The following is a 21,625-nucleotide window of genomic DNA, read 5'->3' as shown; positions in this document are numbered from 1 at the left end:
AGACCATTTGTGGAAACATAATGACTCTAGACTGATGACTAGCTTAACTCCGCTTCCCGGCTCTGCCTGTTCTTCTCCTATGAAATAAATCTAAAAATGTGGAACTAAGGAATGTCTCATGACATGGGCAATTAGATAAATTAGACAGACAGATGAGAGAAAGAGAGAGGGGGGGGAGGGAGGGAGAGAGGGAGGGAGGGAGGGAGGGAGAGGGGAGAGAGAGAGAGAGACCAGTTGTCCTCTTATTGTTCTTGGTACCATTCTCCTAGTTGTCCTTTCCCTTGAGATTTTTATGTAAGAGGACCATGTATTCATTATATAAAAAAATGAAGCAACAAACCTCTCAACAAATACAGATCTACCATTGAGAAAAGCCTAACTTTATTTTATTCCCAATGCACTGGTTTAATAGCAATAGCAATGGCATTTATATACCACTTCACAGTGCTTTACAACCCTCCCTAAGTGGTTTACAGAGCCAGCCTCTTGCCCAACAATCTCGGTTCTCATTTTACCCACCTCAGAAGGATGGAAGACTGAGTCAACCTTGAGCCTGATGAGATTCGAACTGCCAAATTGTAGTCAGTAGGCAGTCAGCAGAGATGGCCTGTAGTACTGCAGTGTAACTAAGCATTGTGGCATCATGGTTCTTAATGATCTTAACATGCATATTTTAGTTGTGTACTGATACCATTCACATCTAATTCTGTCACTTGCAATTCTAAAGAATACAGATCAAGAAAAGATTGGATCAACAACCCTGTGAGGTGGGTTGGACTAAGAGAGAGGGACTGGCCCAAAGTCACCCAGCTGTCTTTCCTGGCTAAGGCTGAACTAGAACTCACAGTCTCCTGCTTTCTAGGCTTGGTGCCTTAACCACTAGACCACACTGGCTCTTATCCTCTTTATGCTTGTTCATCCCCTCCTAAAAGTTTTCACAATGTAGTCAAAGAGTTCAAAGTCTATATCGCAAGAGGAATTCATCAGAAAACTGCCAGACAAAGCAGTTTGTCTGCAGCTTGGTTCGGGGATAAAATCCTATGTCAGATTTCCAGTAGGAAAGGTAGAACATTTAGATCCGACAAGTTCAGGCAACAGTCAGGATTTGAGGGTAGTTGGGCAAGTCTTGGAAGGAAGGCACAGATAGTGTCACAAGGTGTCTCAAAAGTTGTCCTAACCCTCGAGTGCCAACAGGTAGACTTTAGACAGTCCTCATAGCTGCATGGTGGCGAGATGGCCCAGTGGTTAAGAGTGCAGTACTTGTAGACTACTTCAGCTGACTGCTAGCTGTAGCTCAGCAGTTCAAATCTCACCGGCTTAAAGTTGACTCAGCCTTCCATCCTTCCAAGGTGGGTCAAACGAGGACCCAGATGCTGACTCTGTAAACCGCTTAGAGTGCTGTAAAAGCATTATGAAGCGATATATAAGTCTAAGTGTTATTGCTATTGCATGGTGCTAGCCATAGCCAATTGCAGAATGGTTAAGAATACCTGGGATTGTATCTAGAGCTCTGAATGGTCCATTTTTTCTCATAGGTCTTAGGACTCTTCCAAGTAACCAGATACATCCATGCCTTTCTGCTTTTTTGCATATTTACATTGTATTGAAAATGCTCTCATGGCTGAAGCAACTGCATCTTCAGATCAGGCTAAGAATCTGGGTGTGAAAAGTCAGGAATTATCCATCACCACCACCCCCCTTGCTTCCCAAAATCAGTCTGCCTTTTGTGTCTTGTGCTTCTCATCCTCTTCCTCAGAAGCAGCCCCTTTCCTCTTTGCCTCCAACATGAGAACCTTCTCTCAGGGGTGGGTGGGATGAATTTTAGCAGCCCTCCTTTACAAAGAAGGGGGTTTAGAGTTTGGAAAGAAAAGAAAAGGAAAGATGTCTGAATTGGAACAGGGAACCCACCAGAAATGGAAAAAAGGACTAAGCCTGGAGAGCAAACTGTGTTAGAGAGCCAACATGCCTGGGACAAGGGGCTGATCTGCTGCCTCCTTATTGCTTCTTCTCCACCAGGCATCCTGGTTAGCATTCCCCCCCCCCCCCAAGTCAAATCTGCCTTGCAAAAAAAAAAAAGGCAAACAAGGGGGAGAAAGAGAGGCACCCCATGGAAAAAAAGGTTACCCCAGCTCTTCCCGGCAGAAGAAGCCCAAGCAGAGCCTCCAGCCTTCTCCCTTTCTCTCTCCCCCTCTCTCCCCCTCTCCCTGTGCCTCCCTCCTCCTCCTCCCCCAAGCGCGCTCTCTCTCTCTCCTTCCACTAGCTCCAAGCCTCATTCAGCCTCGTTGCCAGCGGAGTGGAATAGGCTGGAGAGCGAGCGAACCAGCAGACACTGCGCCTCTACTTGTGAATGGGACTCCTCTGCTCGCCTTTCTCCAGAGGTGATCCGGAGAAAGAATCTGGGGCCGCCAGATTTCCAGGTAACGGCTGCCTTCCCAACGGCCCTCCCCCCCCCCAAATTTCTGGGGAAGAGGAGGGGGTTGTTTCTTAAATTCTAGGCTCCTTTGAGACGGATTTGGAAAGAGGAGGAGGAGGAGGAGGAGAGAGAGAGAGAGAGAGAGAGAGAGAGAGAGAGAGAGGGTGCGCGAAAGACCGGGGATGGAGAGGGGGAATTCCATCTGCTCTGCACAGCCGACGGGGCAGAAGGATGCTGCGGAAAGGAGTTGGACCAGAGCTTTGGGGTTCACCCCGGCCACCAAGGACGCCGGGAGGAGCAGGGAGAGAAGCAGGGGGGAAGCTTGGGGGGGGGGGCTGGAAAGTGCCTTGCAGCCCGACAGGGAGCTTAGAGGGAGGGATCGCTAGGCGAGAAGGGCTGGAGAGGAATGAAATAGGCGCAGAACAGACTCGGAGGCTGAAAGTGAAGCCTTGGGGATCTCTGGGGAGGGGGCGTTGGGGGTTCGCCGTCCCCCCTTCCTCTGTTCGTGTCTCCATGTGTGTGTGTGTGTTTGTTGAAAGTGAGCTCGGGAGATTTCTTTCTTTCGTTCCTTGGTTTGGCACCCGCGAACCATCGTTGGCTGAACGGGGCTAGCGGAGCTCTTAAGAGAGGTTCAAGACCATCGAAATCGGCGCAACGAATCCAGGCGTTGGAAAGGGATGGTGCGTGCGTGGCACCAAAGACATCTTGAGCTCTCTCTCTCTCTCTCTGGGTTGCTCCAACCCCCCGCCCTTCCCCCTCGGACTACAAAGCCCATCTTCTAAGTTCTCGATTCCGCCGTTTTCTTTCTGGGTGCGCGCGCTGGGTGTGTGTGTGTGTGTGTGTGTGTACAGCTCTGAATCTCCGGCGGCGCCTTTTGCAAAGCCCACTCGAGACTGCGCGTTCCGATGAATGGCAACCCCTTAGAGGAAAGAAAGCGGTGCCACTCCGGATCTCTTCTTGGGGGAGGTTTTCGGGTGTATGTGTGCGGGGGAGGGGGGTTGTTGGTTGTTTGGGAAGGGATAGGATCTCAGTAAGAAAGGCTCCGATTCCAAATACTCTCCGTGTAGATGGGGGTGCAGGGAGACGGGAAAGCGGCCAGACGTTTCCCAAAACCGGGATTCGGGAGATTTCCCCCCCCCCACCCCATCAGAGAGACTTTTATTCTGGTTTTGCCAAGGGCTCCATTCTTGCTCCCAACCGCCTGTGTGTGTCTGTGTGTGTGTGTGTGTGTGCGTGCGTGTGTGTGGCTTTGGTCAGAAAAATCGTTATACCCTTTGGCTGATCTTTAGGAAATCTGAGCCACGGCGAAGGTGGGAAGAAGAAAGAAAGCTGGCTCAGAAAGCTCTTTGGTCCCTCTGCATAACGGTCCTTTTTTCTCCTGGGAGGCCCTCAAGAGCCCCCCGTCCCTCCCCCCATCTGGCAATCTGACATCATCAGGAGGACAACTTTACCTTTTGGAGCGATGCCCATTGATCATCAGTGCCTTTAAATATTTATTTCACTGGGCGCTGAACGGAAAGGAGAAGCTAGTTGGGAGGGGGGGGATTGGATGGAAGAAGAAGATGGGAGATGGTGGAGAATTCCCCTTTTTATACTTTAATTTGGGGGGGGGGGGTTGAAAAGAGAATGCTGCTACGAAGTGGTAGGGCATTTGCCCGTCAAAGACAAAGGCATGCCTTGAAGAAAACCAGGTCACTCTTCCCCCCAAAAGCTACCTTTAACTTCCAAATAGGAGAAGCAAACAGTTTCTCGCTCCGCTTTTACGTTGTCGGAACTTTGTCTTCATTTTTGCAAATGGCACAATGAGCATTTCGTGGGCAACTAACTAAAGGTTAAGGAATTAATTATTTTTTATCACTTATGATCATAAAAGAGATACTCAAGTCATAGGGTTTCTGCAGATGTAGGCAGAGTCATGAAGCTTGAAAGCATTGATTGTCCTTGTTTTGTTTTTGTTTTCTCCTTCTCCTCCTTCTCCCCCTCTTCCTTCTCTTTCTCCCCCTCCAACTCCTCCTCCCCCTCCTCCCCTCCACACACTTTATCCCTCTAACACTACCATTAGGGTTTGAAAAAAACATACCATCCTTCTTAGATAATATATTTTGCTCTCCTCTTAATATTTGCCAAAGAGTTCAGCTTTTGTGTGACAATTAAACCTAGAGAGTGTTCTGATGACAGAACTAGTTTCAGTTCTTATTTATTTTTTCTGTCTGTGGAAGAAAGGACTGGGAAAATGTCATGAATGGATGTGGGAACTATACTGTTATGTGCTGCATTGGGCAGCCCGGGCTTCAGCACAATCCAAGCTAGCGAAAGAGGTAATAAAATAGAGGCGAAATTTGAATGCAGGCAAAACCTGGAGATTGTGACCCTCGTTAGGGCTGTTTCAGCACATTTTAAAATGGCATGTCCCAGCCCCCAGGAAATATTTGTGGGAGTGCAGTTGCAAAGCAGCTGAGCTCCCTGCAGCCTGAAAGAAGGGGAGACAATGGGGCTGCAAACTTAAAAGCAAAAACAAGATGCTCCTTGCCCATGCCAACATAGCTCCCCTTGCCTTCTTTGATTAATGTGCGGCGGTTGCAATTCTGCATTATAGAATTTCTATTTAAAACTCCCCAATTCCAATAGTGCAACCAGAGGAATAGGACGACGTGGAAACACTATTTATACATTCCTCATTCGGGCCTGACTTTGCAGAAATGCTCAAAGTTTGCACATTTGGCTAAATTCATTAACGCCACGAACTGCTACAATCAGCATCAATAGTCCAGGAAACGATAAGATTTTAATCAAAATCATGACGGGTAATTTCTTATTGAGGACAGGGCAAGAATCATTGCAGACAGAGGTGACCTGACAAAATGTATGTTTATCATCAAGTAATCGCATGTAGATCAAAGGAGGGTAAACAGAGAAATTTAAGGATGCACAATTCTCTCTAGTTCTACTCAAGCAAATGCATACATGTATTGTTCTGGCCAAGTATAATTAGTACTATGTATATCTATCTACATATATATGGTCCTTTCCACTAATTCAATATTTGTATTTAGATTAAAGTAATACACAGTAGGAGAAGTGAATCAGAGAAAGCTGCTCTTTTTAGCTATCAAATAGAACCGTCTTGCTCTTTGTCTATTTAGGATCATTTAGAAAGAACATGGAATGGAATAATACGTTTTTGTAGAAATGCAAACGATTTCTGGAATGTATGTGCCCATTACTGCTTCGAATAAATTTGAAAAATCATTTTTTTCTGATACGTAGCTTGTTTCTGGGAGGCTGGCAGCTCAACAACTTCAGGCCTTCTTAATTGGCCATGGAATTGAGGGAAACAACCAATGTAGTGGTTGGTTGATTGATCAATTCTCTATGACAGCTATGCATGTGTATGTATGTATCCACAAGCTTTAGAACTGGTGCTGTTAGTCTTCTCCGCTTTTCAACCAACTTATCTCACAGCTTCTATGGACATATCTTGTGGGTGTCCATGGAATTCTAAGTGGGCCTCGGGATGTTTAATTACCAGTGATGCTTCTAGTTTGTTGATTCATAATAAGATGCTATATTTAAGTTAGAAATGATAGTTGGAAAGGAACACGTTAAATATGCCGTATTAATTTATATCGCCAGCACTCTGTAATCTTCCCATTTTTAGTCGACTTTAAGCCCCTGCCTCCTGTGCGTGATTATATGGCATCAGTCAATAAATAACCCAGCCTAAAAAGTATTTTGTCTTGGCTTCAAGTTGACAAAGTCATTATTATTGTCTTTTAAGTCAGAGCCTGTTAAAAGTAAACTTGGAAAGGGCCACAGTTTTGTAATACCAGATGATTGCATCAGCTCTTGTTATTGTGCGGTTCTTGTGTTTGTTTTAATAAAGGCTCTCTCATTTCTTGGTAAAACATTCTTTATGCTTTCATGCCTTTAAGCTGTGTTAGCAAGAAATCTATACTTCGGTCTACCTTTAATCATATCTTTTTTTTAAGAGCCCGAGTTTGCGATCGCCAGAGGGCGCTGGCATTCTTTTCTAGCTCAACACTCAGCCTGTCAGCATTTTAGGCCAGTGTGAAAAGCCGTTTTGTTACCACTGGTATTGTTTGCCCTCTCAAGGGAGACTGAATACAATCACGTTCAGACTAATGCTCAGGCAGTTTGTCAGGACTAACATCTTACTCCTCCGTCTTTCTAGCATTGCTTTTGGACTTGCATTACTCCACCCTCAAGAGTTTTCATTGAACTGGTGGGGTTTTGATAGCCTGGTGTGGCTGAGGAATGGAGGACAGCTAGTCCTCGAGGTACAACAGCTCATTTAGTGACCATCTGAAGTTGGGATGCTTGGCAACTGGCTCATATTTATGATGGTCGCAGTGTCCCGGCGTCACAGGATCCCCTTATGCGACCTTCGGACAAACAAAGTTGATGGGAAAGCCAGATTCACTTAACAACCGTGTGACTAAGCTAATAAAGGCAGTGATTCACTTAACACCTAGCGGCAAGAAAGGCGGTAAAATAGAACAAAATTCACGTTACTGTCTCGCTCAGGAAGCAAAATGTTGTGCTCAATTGAGGTTGCGAGTTAGGAATTGACCTTTGACTAGCTCCCGTTCCAATCTTCCATTGGAAGCATCTGCTCAAGAATAAAATGATCCTCAACCTCCATGCTGCCTTTGCACAAGGTGCTAAAATAGAGTAAAATAGTAATTTCTCATTGAGTCCTTTTTCAAATTAAACTCCCGCCTCAACACGCTTGGCATAATCCAAGCCATCGTGTTCAATCCTGATGTGATTTATTTGTTTGGCTCTTCTATGTTAAGTGAAGCCAATCATTATGATCAACGTGATTTTTGAGCTTGAGTTTTGATGATTTCATGGACAAATAGCTATATAGTCTTTCTAGGTGGAAGTCGAAGCATGGAGGATAAATAAAGCTCAGGTTGAATTGTTAGGCCCCAAGCTTGTTGCAAATATTTCACTGCCTAGCCTGAAATGTCTACAAGAAGAACAGAAAGTTAAGAGAATATGAAGGTGGGAATGGTCTCCTACCGTCATTTTTCTGGGTCGTCTTGGTGTAACTTTAATAAGAGTGTCTATCAGAGTACCAACTATTAAACCACAGTTTAATGATAGCATTAGATACTTGACTGAGAACTTTCTTTTGAGAATTTATCATGCCAAGACACTTGGACACAGAGAGTATTTTCTTTATCTTTCTTAGTTTTGTGAGAAGCCTTAGGCCATATCTTCAGATGTTGGAAAATAGAATAATGGAAGATTTAGAAGAATGAGCTCATTCTTAGTATTTTTACCACTAATGGATAAATTTCAGAAATATTCATCCTCCAAGATGACTTGAATAGTTCTAACCAAATATAATATTCCCCTGGCACTTTTTGTTTTAATATGAATTTTTCTAACAAAAGCCTCCTGGGGTTCTGAGGATGTTGATTTATTCATAATAATAATAAGATATATCAAATGCCTTTCCTAAGACCTTCTTGGCATCAGATCTATCTGTCTATCTATCTATCTATCTATCTATCTATCTATCTATCTATCCATCCATCCATCCATCCATCCATCCATCCGCCCGCCCGCCCACCTAACCCACACCTTTGAAATTTTCATTTTCTTTATTTCGTTCATTGACATAGTTGTAGGAATTGCATTAATGATTAGATTATTACATTTTCCTCTTATACTTAACAGCTTTTATGTGGACCATCTGTTTGGGGATGAATCCAAGGCTTTGTAAGTTTTAAAACAAACATTTAATCTAATATTTATAGGATGTGTTTCCAGATCATGTTCCTTCTACACAGAATAATGACATATAGACATTTTTGGTGTTGTTTTTTTAGTTGAAAAGTTCTATTTATTGGAATCCTAGACTGAACTGCTAGAAGTTTTTATTGGGATACTTCTAGTATTATTTGGAGTGGTTCCTGAGGTTTTTCAATAGTTATGACAAATTGAGCCCAAAATTTCTGTTGCTAAGGGAGACATTTGTTAAGTGAGTTTTCCCCAATTTATGATCTTTCTTGCCACTCCTGTTAAGTGAATTACTGCAGTTGTTAAGTAAGTAACATGATTGTTAAGTGAAGTTAGTTTTCTTGATTGATTTTGCTTGCCAGAAGATAGGGAAAGTGGGGATCACATGTCCCAGAATATTGCAAACATCATATAACTTTCACAAACAGCTATATTTCTTTGGGATTCACTTCTTGAACAATGTTGAGTTAAATAATTCCTTGGAAGGAAAAAGCTAATGAGAAATCACACAACCTTCTGGTCAACAAGCTCAGCATCTTAGCCACAGAAACACCATGTCTCTTGATTGGGTTATAGATATTAATAGGATGCTGCTATTTCATAGTTTCAAGTGAGAAGACATCAGCAACAATATGACAAGTTTAAATATGGGGGTATGTTTTCCTCCATGGAAATGTAATTAGAAACCTAATCTCTAAATTGCATATAATAATATTCAGCATACAAAACAATAACATTGTTTTGAACTAACGTTTCCATTTTTCCTGTGTGTGTAAGCCAACTATTCAAATTAACTTCTCACACTTGTGAATTTTCTCATTCAGTTCAATGGAGCAAATGCAATATCTGCAAGATTGCTGAATGAGAATAAGTGTAAGAATATGAAAAGAAGTCAGAATACGGGGAGAAAGCTTCTATTTAGCTGTACATGGACATTTTGGATAGCTGGTAACATCTGCATATCATGTTAAAACATAATGAGTTATTTAACCATGATTCATGGCTTAGGGTTCAGCAAAGCTTTGTTTCCTAACCAACAAACCATGATTAAATCAATCCAGAGCTTAGGGCAACGTATGCATTGTGCCCATGGGCCAGATCCTGGTTTGGTTTTATTTGGTAGACCAACTGAAACTCATTACATGTGCATAAATCATAGCTAATTTCTTCCTTTTGTTTTAAAAGGTCTGGTTTTAGCATAAGCTTGGGTCTAGCCTTGTGATTATTAGAAGACATAATTTCATTATATTTGAATGACATCTCAGAAAGGGGTCTCTTGAAAAATAAATGCATCGTCTGAATTGTATTTCAGGAACCAAATTTTTATACACTACTTAAGCATGGAGTTAATTTAAAATGTAATCAGATCTTTGGTATTTAAAATATCTGAAATATCAATGTTCTCCCTATTTCTTCAGTAAATAAAAATGTGTGTGTACATGTACACCAGAGGTGGGTTGCTACTGGTTCAGTCGAACTGGTAGTAGTGACGAGAGGTCCCACCCACCTGCCCGGACGCTTCTGCGCATGCGCAGAAGTATCACGTGAGCATATGCGGGAGCGCACCCGAACTGGTAGTAAAAAAATTAGCAATCCACCTCTGATATACACACATACATATATACATACATCTTTGTCACACTCTCTTTGTCAGACACACAAAAACTACAATCACCCCAGTAAAAAGTTAAGAATCAAAGCACTTTATGTTGGAGAAGTTATTTTGTTCAAAGTAATTGCCGATATCATGTTTGCAACAATATTTCTAAGAGAAAAGTAACAGAATCTTAGAAAATAGCGTTTTTGTTACCTAAGAAACTTTTGTGGGCCACGGGGCCAACTGTCAGTCAGATGCTTGCAGCAAAATGAAATAGAAAACAAAACGAGAAATGCAAAACACAGATAAACAACTGATAAAGTGGGTCGCCTGAAACTTAAGGCAGCAACCGTAAACTTCCATATGTTTTTTTTTTAATTCCAGAAAGCCCCAGGGATGACAAGATAGAAGATAGTAAGCAACATCTGGAACACAATTGCTGCCCCATTTAATGTAGCGCCCCAAGATTCTCTCTTCTGGTGCATTTCTTACTTTGTACACAGTCAGACCTGCCATGTCCTTAAAATCATCACCCTGAATATCTTTATATTTCAGGCCAGGGGCAATGATATTTTAGTCTGGTTTAAACCAGGCTGGTTTAAACCGGTAACTTGTCTTCAACATAAATATCTCTAAGATTATTTGTCAGAAGTGGATGAATTTGCTTGAATACAAGCTAGCTGTAATGCAAATTCATATTAGGGTAAACCAAAATGGTATTAGGTAATTTAAAAATTACCTAAATTAATTAAATTAGCCTCAATCTTGACTCAACCTTCCATCCTTCCGAGGTCTGTAAAATGAAGACCCAGATTGTTGGGGGCAATAAGCTGACTCTGTAAACTTAGAGAGGGCTATATAAAGCACTGTGAAGCAGTATGTAAGTGCTATTGTTATTAAAAATGCTATTTGGTAATTGGGGATGAGTACCGCCCTCTAGAGTTGGACACAACTGGACAGGGGAAATCTTTCTCTTTACTTTTATTAGGTAATTTATAATTTTGCAACTTTTTGTGGATATCCAGTCATTGTCTTTACATGTTGCGTAAAGCAAACTATTATGTTAAATCATGATCTCGTTGGTTAAACATAGTTTGCTCTGTAACCGGAACCATTTGTTAGCCATTTGTTAGGGTTTGACAGGTTGTATAAACGACTTAATATAGCAGACCAAGATTTAACAGTATTTAACTAAGAACAGAGTTGGAAGGGACCTAGGAGGCCTTCTAGTCTAATCCCTTGCTCACCCTAAACCATCCGAGACAAGTGGCTTTCCAATCTCTTCTTATAAGCCTCCGGGGATGAAGCCCCCACAACTTCTGAAGTCAAGATGCTCCACTGATTAATTGTTCTCACTGTCACGAAATGTCATCTCAGTTCTAAAGTTGCTTCTCTCCTTGATTAGTTTTCATCCATTTCTTCTTGTCTTGCCTTCTGGTCCTTTGGAGAGTAGGTAGGTTGACTTCTTTGTGGCAGCCCCTCAAATATTGAAACACTGCTACTGTATCATATCACCCCAGTCCTTCTTTTCACTAGGCTAGACATACCCAATTCCTGCAGCCGTTCTTTGTTTTATGTTTTAGCCTCCAGCCCCTTAATCATCTTTGTCGCTAATACTAATCTGAGTTTGGAGCGTTTTGTGCACTTAGCCATTTTATGATGGAAGGTCATCCTTGAGAAAATTTATCCGTGTACTTGCTAAGAATTGATACTGACGTGGTGACACAAAATCAGTCAGTAATGGAAAAGGGCTCTGAAATTTGCTAGCTCTCTAGTTAGGTCTTAGCCCATACAATTTCATTATTCAGGATCCTGTTTTGCTGATTATCTCCAGCAAAGCAATTATTTTGCATGCTGGTTTCCAGCCAGATGTGCCATAAATTATGGCAGTAATCCACCCTCAGTTTCCCATCCCCCTGTTCCTCTTTAGATAATGAAAATCAAATTGGGGCCATGCATGCAGATATTTAAATGTTTAAAGAACCATGTTTTTTTAAAAATCTTCTTTTGCAAACTTCAGTTAACTTCAAAAGGAATAGAATCTTCATGGATAGGATAAAAGCTTTGGAGCTTTTTACCTGGGAGCGGAGTTGTGATTTGGGATAACAATATTTATTTTGGTTCTTCCCAAATGAGGGAGCTGAAGAATAGTTGCAGGAAGTGGCTATGTCTAGTGTAGTGAAAAGGACTGGTAAGACATGATAGCAGTGATCCAATATTTGAGGGGCTGCCACAAAAAGAGGGGGAGTCAACCTATTCTCCAAAGGAAAGATAAGAAACAATGGATGAAAAAAAATAATCAAGGAGAGAAGCAACCTAGAACGGAGAAATTTCCTAACAGTGAGAGCAATTAACCAGTGGAACATCTTACATTCAGAAATGGTGGGTCTCCATCATGTGAGGCTTTTAAGACAGCCACTTGGTCTGGAGTGGTACAGAGCTTGAGCAGGGATTCGGACTAAAAGACCTCCAAGGTCCCATCCAATTCTGCTATTCTGTTACAGTAAGAACCCCATTTTCATGGAGAGAAGCAACTAGAACTAAGGGGGAAAAATTCCTAACAGGGAGAACTATTAACTAGTGGAACAGCTTCACTTCAGGGGTTCTCCATCACCGGAGGCTTTTACGAAGAGAGTGGACAGCCATTCGTCGGAAAGGGTGTAAGATCTCCTGCTCGAGCAAGGGGTTGGACTAGAAGACCTACAAGGTCTCTTCAAACTCTGTTATTCTGAACCACAAATTTATTTTTGTGGGGTAGAATTTAACTGAAGTATGTAAGTTCCTGGTTATTAGTAAAACACCGGGGTGGAAATAGACTTGGGACTCCAATTTCTTGGATGTTTCAGTCTAGAGTTCCTGGCATCCTTGAGCTGTTGGAATGAGAGTTGCCTTCCAATACATCATAAAAAATTGAAGACATGGAAGCCTGGGAGACATCCTTTAATCCTTGAAGTTAACAGCATTTTAATATCTGACTATCTGTCACCCTTCTGGCTTTCCCCCACTCCTTCTATTTCTTTTAGCTACAGTGTGATCTGGTCCTCAGCCCCGATAATATTCCCCCAGCCGCCGCCACCGAGTGTTCTTCCTTCTCTTGCAAGATTTCTTATTCAAGGTGTCAATCAAACTTTTTCCTTGAATTCTCATCATCAAAATAATATAAAATCTGCCACTCTCTCTATCCTTGCTCTGAGAGATTTACTGAGAGATTGCAGACTGCCTGCTTCAAAAGAGGAGGGTGGAAGGCAAGAAATATTTCAAGGAATGAAACCAGAAGGTTTAAATGTATCATTATAAAAGAAGTGTGTGTGTGTGTGTGTGTGTGTGTGTGTGTGTGTGTGTCAGTTTCCATATGGTTTCTTTGCAGGAGCAAGTTTAAAACACATCAAAGTGCTAGCTCAACCTCAAATAAGGAATTTCATACACTTTTTGCAAGCCCATTGACTCTGTCACCTTGGTGGTTTAATATACATACAGTATATATTTAGGTAAGGTAAAGGTTCCTCTCGCACATACATGCTAGTCATTCCCGACTCTAGGGGGAGGTGCTCATCTTTGTTTCAAAGCTGAAGAGCCAGCGCTGTCCGAAGACGTCTCCGTGGTCATGTGGCCGGCATGACTAAACGCCGAAGGAGCATGGAACGCTGTTACCTTCTCACCAAAAGTGGTTCCTATTTTTCTACTTGCATTTTTACATGCTTTTGAACTGCTAGGCTGGCAGAAGCTGGGACAAGTAATGGGAGCTCACTCCATTACGCGGCGCTAGGGATTCGAATCACCAAACTGCTGACCTTTCTGATCGACAAGCTTAGCATTTTAGCCACTGAGCCACTGCTTCCCCATATATGTATTTACATGCACAACAATTGCCATTATGAGGTTAATACGGTTGTCCCTTGTGATTAACCATGCAAAAAGGTCTTAAAAGAACAAAATATTACATGATCAAGACATTATTTTTTAAATAGCATAGGATCCTAGAGCCGGTGTATTCCGATCATAAGCATAATTATTCCAGTTGATTTCAGCAGAATTATTCTCTTGTACAACAGCATTCCCTCGCTATACATTTCGAGTTAATTTAAAATCTGCACTAAGGTAAAAACCAAATCTGACTTGGCATTGAGAATGGTGCTGAACTCAAATAACATTTCTGTTCTATTTCCTCAACTCCCACCTCCTATGATTCATTTAGTCCTACATTTAATGCCAAGTGCAATACATTTTAAATTTAATACCCCCCCCTTTCTATATGCATAATGTAGATGTGCCGGTGCATTAATGTTAGTTAGTTCCTGTGAAACTGGGCCAGAGATAAGCTTGGTTGAAATAGTCCATGTAATAACAAAAATGCTAAGTACCGTATATCTTTTGTAGAGATGTGATGAGTAGGGTAAATGAGCCTTTGAGGATTTTACTCAGCTAGTTGTTACTGGCTACAGAGGGCGGGATTTATTTCTGTTTCAAGGCCACTGAGCCAGCAGTGATTGAAGACATTATGATCACATGCTGTTCAAGTAGCCAGCATGATGTCATGGAGCAATGTTATCTTTCCATCAATGTGGTACCTATTTATCTATTTGCATTTATATGTTTTAGAATTCCTAGTTTGGAAGGAGCTGGGGTGAGGATAGGAGCTCATCCTGTCGCATGGCATTCGGGTCTTGACCCTGGGTTAGCCGCTTTCCAGATGACAAGCCCACCTTCTTACCTGCTGAGCCACCATTCCTCCCCAATGTGATTGGCACTTTTTCTCAAATCAATGCATTTAGAGAGAGGTGGGATTCAAAAAAAATTACTACCAGTTCTGTGGGTGTGGCTTGGTGGGGATGGTGTGGCTTGATGGGGATGGCAGGGGAACGATACTGTAAAATCTCCATTCCCACCACACTCCGGGGGAAGGATTCTGCAAATCTCCAATCGCCCCCCCCCCCAATGCCAGGGTAAAATCTCCATTCCCTCCCCATTCCAGGGTGAGGATACTGTAAAATCTCCATTCTCACCCCAATCTAGGGGAAGGATACTACAAAATCCCTATTCCCTCCCAATCAGCTAGGACTCGCGAGATGGGGGCAGGGCTCCATCAGAGGTGGTATTTACCGGTTCTCTGAACTACTCAAAATTTCCGCTACTAGTTGGTTCTCCAGAACTGGTCAGAACCTGCTGAATATCACCTCTGGTTTAGAGTCAGAGTAGCAGAGGCCAATTCCATGGGATACCTGTAATTGCCATGTTTCAAGTAAATTTAAACATTTAAATTACTGGAGCCAGTTTACTGTAGTGGTTAAGGCATGAGGGTAGAAACTAGAAGACAGTGAGTTCTAGTCTTACTTTAGGCATAAAGACCAGCTGGTACACTTTGGGTTAGTTACTGTCTGTAATCTACCAAACAGTGGTTTTTTTGTGTGTGGAGAAAATAGGAAGAAGAATTAGTATTAGGTAAATTCAACACCTTGAGTTATTTATAAACATTAACAAAGGTGGGTAAAAATCAATCAATCAAATAAATGAAACCTCAGGTGCTCAGTTTTTTTTAAAAAAATCATCAAGGTTAGTAAGCAGGTATTTAATTTGAATTGAGTTGCTCCATCATAAAAACCCCATACGTAGTAATTAATGTTTTCTCCTTTTTTATTAGGCTTGATGCAGGTAGGTGGGGGAAGAATATATATTTACCTTTCTTATTAATTTTTTGGGGGGATCTTTGTGACTGCTTATTTTCCTCTATCTGTGCATTTCACATTAACAAATGAAGGCTGGGGAGGTTATGCTCCTTTCCTTGGGAAATTCTACCTCGTTATTTCAGCAGGGTAGAATCAGAAAAAAAAAAACACGTTGGTCCCAGGTATGATATTTGTTGGGTGCAGAGTGGATAAGATGCTTCAGAAATGAAGACAAAGATCTAACATGCACAATGTAAATTTAATAATTAGGCACTTCTCACCTGCTCTCACTTATCCCTGAACTGATACTTATTGGGCCAACTTTTTGACATTTTGAAACTAAGCAGATGGTGATATTGTACTATCTGTGCACAAGAGACGGGGAGGGGGAGGGAGACAGAGGGAGGGGAGAGGGAGAGAGATTGCAGAATCACTCTAGTTTATGAAAGTAGTGGAGGAGTTTATGCTAGGGAGAAATTGCACAGAGCTGGGTAGGTTAAAAATAAAGGTTATTCCCGACTCTAGGCGGTGATGCTTATCTCCATTTTGAAGCCGAAGAGCCAGTGTTGAAGATGTCTCCATGGTCCTGTGGCTGGCATGACTAAATGCCAAAGGCGCATGGAACACTGTTACCTTCCCACTGAAGGGGGTTCCTATTTTTCTACTTGCATTCTTACAGGCTTTTGAACTGCTAGGTTGGTAGAGCTTGGGACAAGTAACAGGAGCGCACTAGGGATTCGAACCACTGAACTGTCAACCTTTCTGATCGACAAGCTCAGCATCTTAGCCACTGAGCTACCATGTCCCTTCCTAGGTGGTTTAGAGGAATTGTTTTTAAAGGATGGAAAGCATTGTTGTAGATGAGGTGGGACTTTGGAAAAACCGAACAAGAATGGATTTTTAAAAAGCTTCACAGGGATTTTTATAGGCTTGGAAAGAGCTATGGATGATAGCTGTAGAGGTAGAAGAATTTGTTGAACTGACTGTTCGAAGGTACAATAGCACTGAAAAAACTCGTAACTCTTTTTCACACATACCACCATTGTGGCATTCCCATGGCCACGTGTCAAAATTCAGGCACTTGGTAATAGACTCATATTTATGATCATTGCAGCATCCCAGGGTCATGTGATTTCACAGCCTTCTGACAAGCAAAGTCAATGGGGAAGGCTGAGTCCTATAAGAACCATGGCAAGAAAGATCATAAAATGGGGTAAAACTCACTTAACAAATGACTTCATTTAGCAACAGAAAACTTGGGCTAAATTGTGGTCATAAGTCAAGGACTGCCTGTATAGGCCTGCAGACCTAGAAAGCCCTTCGCTTGGAACCCAGATACCCAAAGGACAATCTCCAACTGGGATTGATTGGATCAGCATGAATGGGATTCAGTCAGTTCGGACAGGTTCGCGCGAACCAGTAGTTTCGCCGATCAGTTGGCCCCGACCACCTGCCCCAGCGCTAGTCTGTCCTATATTTCCTTTATTTGAAGCCCAGCTGATAGGCGCGGCAGAGCGATTGCCGTGCCACAGCTGTTTTACTCACCGGGGCAGCAGTAGAAGGTAAGTTTTAGAGCTATTTTGAAAGGAATTTGCACGTGTGAAGAGCACGCTCAGCAAACCGGTTGTTACACTGGCTGAATCCCACCACTGGGATCAGGCTATCTGTTCTGCCATATCCTAAACAGCTGTCTAGAATGGACCTCGTTAAAAGGATAGCAGTCCCTAAATTATCTCTCAAACATACCTAAGATGTGAAGAATCATTGCCAACAGTGCCCTGTTCCAGCTCTTCAAGAGTAAGCTCTTATTATTGTGCTTGTTTTTTTTTTTTTTCCTGGGATGTCTCCTCTTAGCAAGACACTCAAGCGTAGCTGTTGAGTTACTCTTACATTTGCTACCTCTGATCACTGGGTTTTGTGGCATGCCAGCAGGCTTGGTGCAGTTAGTTGACAAATTTGGACCCTCCTGGGAAGGATCTTCTCATCGCACACTTCGGGGAAGGTGCCAAGTTGCGTAGGATAATTGGCAGATTTTGACTTCTCCTCAGCAGGACTAAAAGAGCAATTATTTACTTCGCCATTATGTGTGTTGCAGCTTTACTGCCTCTGATCGCTGAGTTTCCGAAGGGAGACTCATACAAAAGTTGGCAAGCAAGGACTCTCTTGGGAAAACCCCCCTTCATCAGGTAGAGGATTTATTGGCGTGGGATTATGGCTTATTGGCAATACTTTAAATTAGTTGGTTAATTAGCAGAACCGTCAGAAATAGGCTGGCACAGTGAAATACAAAACCATCAAAGAAAGAGCTGGTATTTGACAAATTATCTTTCCCTGTTATTGATAATATAAAAAATAATAATAATCAAGTAGTACCAATTGCAATAGGCGCCTAGAGTTCAATCCCAGAACTGGAGCACCACTTGAACTCCATCGGCATTGACAGAGTCACCATCAGTCAATTGCAAAAGGCAGCTTTATTCAGAATAGCTTACATCCTCAGACGATACCGCTAACATCATCAAGCATCTGCCTATTCCAGGTCTTTGAGAGGGACATGAAATTTTGGGACATTTTTGGACAAAAATGTCAAATCCAGCCTAAACATCTGACTGACTGTGCAATGACCCATAATTATAACATCAGTAAAGACTCAAGACTCCTGCTCGAGCAGGAGAATCCATACTATTTCAGACAAATGGTTGTCCGGTCACTTTTTGAAAGCCTCCAGTGATGGAGCACCCACAACTTTTGAAGCCAAGCTATTCCATTCATGGATTGCTCTAACCATTAGGAAATTTCTCCTTAGTCCTAGGTTGCTTCTCTCCTTGGTTAGTTTCCATCCATTATTTCTCGTTTTGCCATTTGGCGCTTTGTAGGAGCTTCTCAAATATTGGGACACTGCTATCATGTCTCCCCTGGTCCTTCTTTCCATTAGACTAGACATGCCCAATTCCTGCAACCGTTCTTTGTATGTTTTAGCCTCCAGGCCCCTAATCATTCTTGTTGCTCTTCTCTTTCCAAAGCCTCAACATTTTGTAAGGTTTGCTTTCTCTCAGAATTGTTCTAGGTGGTCATAAAAGTCATAAATAACATATGAATAAAACATTATGGCCTCTTTGTAAACTCATGAGCAAAGTTAATACATATGGCTCACCATACTGAAATTGTTCAGAGTAACAGAGAGAAACTCAAAGTATCATTTTTGACTTTCCAAAAGGACTGTGATTGGCAAAATTTAAACAAAGTCATATAACCCACTGGTTTGTTACCGTCAATGTGAGAGACCCCATCATATAACCCAACCCTCTCCTCTTTCAAATTCTCCATATATGGAGTTGCAGCATTTATTGCCTGTAACAACCATTAAAAACAGTAGGAGATCCATTGAACGTGCAAGGAACTTTAAAAGTCTATGAAGTGCTTCAAAGGCACCTAACTGGATTCGCTTCTTTGAAGTATCTCCTCACTCTGATTTACAAATCTGCTTCAATCAAGTCATTCAATTGAAGCTTTATTGAACTGAAACACCCCTTCAAACCCCTGCATGGCCCTGCGATTAGCACTTCCAAATCAGTTTAGAGACACTACCTCTGATCAAATGGCAGTTCTGTCTAATTAACTAAAATAAACATCTATCTTTGAGATCAATTGGGTTTCCATTTGATGAGTATAGTCCATTGAAGCAGACAGAGGAAAGAACAGTTCATAAAATCTGGAGTGTGTTATCAGAAGCAGGGTAAGAGTGTTTAGTTCGGAGTATGATTGATAGAGAACAGAGAAGAACTTCACTAGCAATAGTTTCTCATCATTAACACTCCAATTTTTCCATCTTTGTAATTATGAGTCCTTTCTTAAAAATAATAAACAAATCAAGTGAAAGGGTATCATTTCAGTCCAATCAATCTAATGCTTTAGCATTTACATAATTTTCTTTTTATTACATTTATAAAGGACTTTTCCCCCCATCATCTATATAGCCCATAATCAAAACATTTAAAGAATAAGAGGCTTGGTGGAAAAGAAAGGAGAAGGGGAAATTGCATGGTGAAACTCAGAAAAAGTACAAATTGATTAGGAGGATTATAATTTGAACATTTGTTCAGAGAGTGGGAATTTTAAGGGTCTCTATTATTTGATGATCCCAAATAATTTAACCCCTTCTCGGAAGTAAGATATGTTTAAATGAGATGAATTCATGCAACTATGCATTGGTTTTAGAGACTGAATGGATGAATGGACTGGTAGGAGTAATTTCATACAAACAAGAAGGAAGGAAGAAAGGAAGGAAGGAAGGAAGGAAGGAAGGAAGGAAGGAAGGAAGGAAGGAAGGAAGGAAGGAAGGATTGAACTCATGTGGTATCAGCCCCACTAGATAGACTGGACCCATGAATCAGCTTCGCAGAACAAATAAATCTATTTTTATTGAGATTGAGTAATAACAGAATCTTGCAAGTCAGACTATGTTTTACATCCTCCTGCTTGTTATATTTGAATGGGCTAAGAGCAGAGGTGGTATTCAGCTGGTATGGACTGGTTCACCCAAACCAGTAGTGGAAATCGTGGGTGGGCCCGCCTGCCCACCCACCACGGCTCTATGTCATCAAATTTAAGCATGTTTTTGAAGCCGGACACATGCACAGAAGGCACGAGCATGAGCAAAGCACATGCACGTAAGACTGGGCAAATGTGTGGAAAGGGCACGTGGGGCGAAACGGTGTTAAGAAAAATATGAAACCCACTGCAGGTTAGGAAGGTATGTATCTAAAATATTTCCAAATTTCATCTTCCTGGATTAAAACATGCTTCAACCCATTTCACCTAGACCATGGTTCTTGCCTACATTGGAGGAGTAAAGTGTGTTGATACGTCACTTTGAATTATTTGTAAAAATAACAAAGGCAGGATACAAATAAATAATGTAAAAAAATACGAGTTAGAGACTAATGTGTATTTAATTTCTATTTTGTTATGGCTGAAAGATGACTTGATCTTGCCAACCTTAGTACAACATCTTAGCCACTGTATCGTGCTGGCTGTTGCATTCTATTCATAAGAAACAAGTCTTTAAAAATTTTCCTATGGAGTTGGGTTTTTTTAAATATATTTTTTCCTTGATATTTGTATCGACAATATCATGAACATATGGAGGCCTAGCTGTTGAGCAGCTTCTCCTAATCTATTTAGCTGTTAATGCAAATTGTTCAAAGATTTGAAAAACAACAGCTACGCTACTTTCTTCTTTTCCTTAGGATGTTGTCATTTAGAATGAAAATGTCCAGGGGATATTTTTTAATATTTTTAATATATATAACTATAACTACCATTGTTGGCATGGTCAGTAGGTTTATATGTCTTTGGATTTTGAACAAAGAAAGAAAGAAGAACAATGCTTTTTAGCTCCTAGTGCAAAATCCGCTCTAGCAGAATCGGATTGTTATTTACAACTTTGCTCTGCCATTTTCAAAGTTAGCTAAGGAAAGAATTATGCTTACGAATATGAAATAGCATCCAATATCTGTCTAGGACAGCAACTGTCCCTGTAGGGAGGAAAGTTCAAGTGGAGAATTAGTCACCAGAGGGCAGGATCCAGAGGTGAAATTCAGCAGGTTCTGACAGGTTCTGGAGAACCGGTAGTGGAAATTTTGAGTAATTCAGAGAACAGGCAAATGCCACCTCTGGTTGGCCCCAGAGTGGAGAGGGAATAGATATTTGCAATATCCTTCCCCTGGAATGGGGTGGGAATGGAGATTTTGCAATATCCTTCCCCTGCAACACCCACCAAGCCACACCCACTGGTAGCAAAAAAAAATTGAATTTCCTCACTGGGCAGGTTCCCTCTTTGAGCCTTATCTAGTCTTTCCCAGGTGAAAGCTGCCAGTGTGGGGAGATCCCCATGAAATAGGCATAAAACAATAAAGAGTTTAGTTTGAACTCTACCCCTGTGGTTCTGCTTGCCTGCACTTGACCTTATCTCAGTTTACACTTTATTTGTACCTTCCACAAATACAAAATAATGTGTTGTTCTTTTTCTATAGTCTTTAAAAAGGCTTTCAGGTTTTTCCCCTGCCTTTTCATTTGTACTACTTCTTTTGAATGTCAATTCTGACAAGCTTTGGACCTTTTTTTTGTGGGTGCAGCATGAAATTACATGGAAGGAAGAATGAAAAGGAAGAAGCTTGG

The 21,625-nt window shown here is 41.6% G+C and overlaps 1 protein-coding gene across 1 annotated transcript in view; it reads left to right on the top strand.

The window, feature by feature from the left end:
* The first annotated feature begins 2,276 nt into the window (after positions 1 to 2,276).
* Positions 2,277 to 21,625, top strand: part of CDH11 (cadherin 11) — a 120,678-nt gene continuing 101,329 nt past the window's right edge. The window contains exon 1 of the mRNA XM_081963432.1: positions 2,277 to 2,417. The gene's annotated coding sequence lies outside the window, so the exon portion shown is untranslated. The remainder of the gene's footprint in view (positions 2,418 to 21,625) is intronic.

The sequence above is a fragment of the Natrix helvetica genome (assembly GCF_964273705.1).
Source record: "Natrix helvetica genome assembly, chromosome: 10".
In the NCBI taxonomy this organism is placed as follows: domain Eukaryota; kingdom Metazoa; phylum Chordata; class Lepidosauria; order Squamata; family Natricidae; genus Natrix; species Natrix helvetica.
The sequence above is the reverse complement of the archived record's forward strand: the minus strand, read 5'-3'. Positions and strand labels throughout refer to the sequence as shown.